Source organism: Eptesicus fuscus, chromosome 4 (assembly GCF_027574615.1).
Source record: "Eptesicus fuscus isolate TK198812 chromosome 4, DD_ASM_mEF_20220401, whole genome shotgun sequence".
NCBI classification, from domain to species: domain Eukaryota; kingdom Metazoa; phylum Chordata; class Mammalia; order Chiroptera; family Vespertilionidae; genus Eptesicus; species Eptesicus fuscus.
The window spans coordinates 73599485-73603922 of record NC_072476.1 but is presented as its reverse complement, the minus strand read 5'-3'; positions in this window follow the sequence as shown (position 1 = coordinate 73603922).

Below are 4438 nucleotides of genomic sequence, written 5' to 3'. Positions count from 1 at the left end.
GTATCCACAAGAAGCCCTATGGAGAGACATATGTGGCAAGTAACTGAGACTTTCAGCCAACAGCAGGAAAAACAAACACACACACACACACACAAAAAAAAAAAAAATAAAAAACAGGTCTCTTGCCAACAGGCATGGACGTTAGCTTAGAATCAGACCCTCCAGCATCAGCCAAGCTTTCAAAGAAAATCCTTCAGATGACTGCAACCTCTGGAGAGCTTCTGAGCCAGAATCCCCCAGCTAAGACTCCCGAATCCCTGATCCACAAAAACTGAGATATTGATTATCTTATAACTTATTATTTGCTGTTGCTTTAAGCTCCTGAGTTTTGGAGTCATTTCTTCCACAGCAATAAGTAACTGATGCACAGGGTAAAATAATTTAACATATAGTAATTTCAACAATATGAATTGGAGATTGAATCTTGGAAATGTGGGAGGCAGATAGACAGACACAAGCAGAGCAAGTGTTCCCGGGAAACCCCCGGGTGGGCTCGGGCTGCCTGTCACAATGTCCAATCACGAAGGCAGGGTTGAATCATATAAGGCCGTGGTCGGCAAACTGCGGCTCGCGAGCCACATGCAGGCTCTTTGGCCCCTTGAGTGTGGCTCTTCCACAAAATACCACGGCCTGGGCGAGTCTATTTTGAAGAAGTGGCGTTAGAAGAAGTTTAAGTTTAAAAAATCTGGCTCTCAAAAGAAATTTCAATCGTCGTACTGTTGATATTTGGCTCTGTTGACTGATGAGTTTGCCGACCACTGATATGAGGCGTTAATTGAGAAGGCCAGCCAACCAAGAAGACAGGGAGCTTACAAGCATCCAAAGCCTGACTTACAGTAAGGTGCAGGGGACAGGATATAGGAAAAATGGGGATGGGAACAGAATGCAAATGCATGCAGTCCTGGACGTCAGCAGACGTCAACCATTGCTCTCGGTTGTCAATGAGATGACGGCTTGGCTCCTGGTGGGGTTGGCCTGGTCATGCTTTACAGTTCTGCTTGCGCGTTGGGTACCGCATACATTGTCTGCAGTTGAATCACCTCTTCCATCACATTGTTCAGGATCAAAGGGAGTATGCAGGTGCACTGGCCTGAGAAATGAAACTTAGAAAAGAAAAAAACGTAACCCTCTGTTCCCACACGTGTATGTATTGCAGAATTTCAAACGAATGTGGTTATCTTTTAGATTAACTCAGATGCTCTATTAGATTATGAGTCCCCCTATCACAAGGAGGATGGCCAGGTACAGAAGGTCACCAGGGTGGAAAGTCCCAGGTGCCTAGCAAAGGACAATAGGACGGTGGGACCTCGCTCTCAGGGTGACCTCTCCTCCCCTAGCATATGGCTGGTCATTCCGCTTGTCATTCCGCTTGGACCCCGGGACCTTTCCTTCCTGGAGATAACAGCTAGGCCTCAGTTGTATTTCAGCTTCATTTCCAGAAAAGCAGCAAAACCAGACCAGTGACCCCCTGGCTGACCTCAGGACCAGCTGTATTGAATAATGAGCCCTGATGCTGACCACTCAAATCTCCACCTTAAAACCCTTAGGATGGAGGACACATGAGCCTTTCCCTCCCTCCCCTCCCCCAGGTGAGTTACCATTACCTTCCTCACTCCCAAGCTCCTAGGGCCCCTCCTTTGCCTCTATAACTTGTTTTCTCAGCCCATCTCTTCTATGAATTACTTATTCTACCTCTGTAATTTTATAAATAAACTAGAGGCCCAGTGCACGAATTCATGCACAGGTGGGGGCTCTCGGCCTGGCCGGCGATTGGGCCCATCAGGGCCATCTCGCCCAGTCCCGTTAGGGGCTGATCGGGGCCGGCCCGCTGGGGGAAGGGACCGTGGGAGGTTGGCTGGCCATGGGAGGTTGGCTGTGGGAGTGCACTGACCGCCAGGGGGCAGCTCCTGCCTTGAGCATCTGCCCCCTGGTGGTCAGTGTGCATCATAGCGACCGGTCAACCAGTCCTTTGGTTGACTGGTTGTAACAGTCGCTTAGGCTTATATATATATATATATATATATATATATATATATATATATGTATATGTTCTCTTATAGTTGGAGTCTTGGTTCTGAATTCTTTCCTAGCCAGAACTCAAGTACCAAGGTTGCTGAACCCAGGTCCAGTCCGACCCCAGGGTCTAACACCTATTGCTGTTCCTGCCACCTACTAAGAAACACTACGCTGTGTTAGCTTTCAGCTAACAGTAAAAATTGGCAGTAAATGGTACTGCAAATAAAATATATGAAAAGGGAAGAAGAGTGTGACATGAAGGCTCGCTTTTATAAAACTTTAAGCACGCCCCATAAAGTTTATTCGAAGTCTTTTCTTACAGCTTTTCCTCAACATTTCAGAAACATACTAACTGTAGAAGATCTGTTGTTTTGGCCTAATATCAGTTTCTTTTTCTTGAGAAACAAAGTACCTCTTCTCCTGTTGGGGAAGTTGGGATCTCTAGTTCATATTGGTCATGTGACTCGACTAGCTCTGCCTTAGGGGTGGGAGTGAAATCAAGCTTGGCATTTGGGATCCTTTACCAGGACCAATACGGTTGAATGAGGGACATAAGCTTTCTGGAGGGGTTGTACTTGATGCCCAAGGAAGAAAGAGCCTGTAGGAGATTTAAGCTAATGCAGGAAAACTGAGTTGAAAGGGAAAGGTATATAAGGAGAGGAAATGAAAGAAAAGGGGTTGGCAGGGGAATGGGGTTTGGGAAGACTGGATTAGAGGAAAGAAGGAAAGAAACTTTTTATCCCTGCCACATTGGATACAATTACATTGTTTCTGCATGCTCTAAATCTGCTATTTTATCTCCAAATATTATATACTAGAAGCCCGTTGCATTAAGTTTCGTGCAATAGACTTTCACCTGGCTGCCAGCACCAGTTTTCCGCCAGCAGCCATTTTCCTCTGGCTACCCTCCGATCGGCGGGTAGCCAGAGGAAAACGGCTGCTGGCGGAAAACTGGTGCTGGCAGCCACGCAATCGGCCACCCCGAGTTCCGCCACCAGAGTCTTCTGCTGGCCCCATGGGTCCTTCCGCAGCGTCAGCTGTTTAGGCCGGCGGGAGGAGCGGGGGGCGGGGACTCGCGAGTCCCCGCCCCCCGCTCCTCCCGCCGACCAATCGGCCACCCTGAGTCCCGCCCCCCGCGCCTCCAGCGGCCCAATCGTGGGTGTAGCGGAGTGATACAATTTGCATATTACCTTTTTATTATGTAGGACTAGAGGCCCAGTGCACACGCACTTGGTTGGGGGTGAGGGTCCCTCAGCCAGGCCCGCACCCCTCTTGCAGTCCAGGACCCCTCGGGGGATGTCCTCCTATCGATCTAGGCCCGATCCCCCGGGGAGTGGGCCTAAGCTGGCAGTCAGACATTCCTCTGGCAGCACAGGAGCCCTTGGTGGATGTCTGACAGTGGGACATCCTTAGCACAGCTGTGGAGGCAGGAGAGGCTCCCACCACCACCGCTGTGCTTGCAGCTGTCAGCCCAGCTTGTGGCTGAGCAGAGCTCCCCCTGTGGGAGCGCACTGACCACCAGGGGGCAGCTCCTGCGTTGAGCATCTGGTGGTCAGTGCGTGTCATAGCCACCCGTCATTCCTGGTTGTTCTGCTATTAGGGTCAATTTGCATATTACCCTTTTATTATATAGAATAGAGACTTGTCAGAAATACATACCTTGCTCTTGGGAATTTATTATAAACAATTCCTTTTTTTCTGGAGTGGGGATGGGAGGGGCCCGTCTCAGACACATAGGGCTGAGTCACTATGAAACTACCCAATTTTAAAACTATTTTGCTTTATTAAACTGCCTTTAAACCAGGCATCATTATAATAACTGTCTAATTAATGAGTTGAATAAGATATTTGACACATTTTCATCCTGTTTTGTAATGGAGTCGTGGTCATAACTTTTTTTGAAAATTATACTGACAAGATTAGCCCCTCGTTATAAATATATTCCCTCTTTGTATCATCTGCCTATTAACTTGGTCCACGGTGTCCTTTTGAAGTTTTAAAAAGTCTTCTACCCTCACCCCCAAGATACTCTCTCACGGAATATCTTCTGCATGATTTTCAGCCTCCCACCTGCTCCAAAGGCTGCCCTGGGGAGTTTTGGTGGGAGGCTTTAATAGAAGCTGGATTGCCGTTACAGCGAAGCCTCGAAGCCTCGGTTTGTGAACAAATACATGAAAGCACCGCCGCAGGGATCTGCTGTTGGCGGTGGGGTAACCAGGGGGGGGGGGGGAAGGGGGGTGATCGTGGCTTGGGCTCCGCAGTTCAGTGAGGACCTGACCGCAGGCCGCAGGGTCCGGGCTTGGGCTGCGAGGCAGCGGGGCGCGGGCGGCAGCCTCCCGGGCCTCACCCGCCCGGGGGCGGAGTCGGGGCGGGGCGCGCGGTCAGCTGAGTCGGTGACGCCCACGTCGCGCTTCCTCCTCCT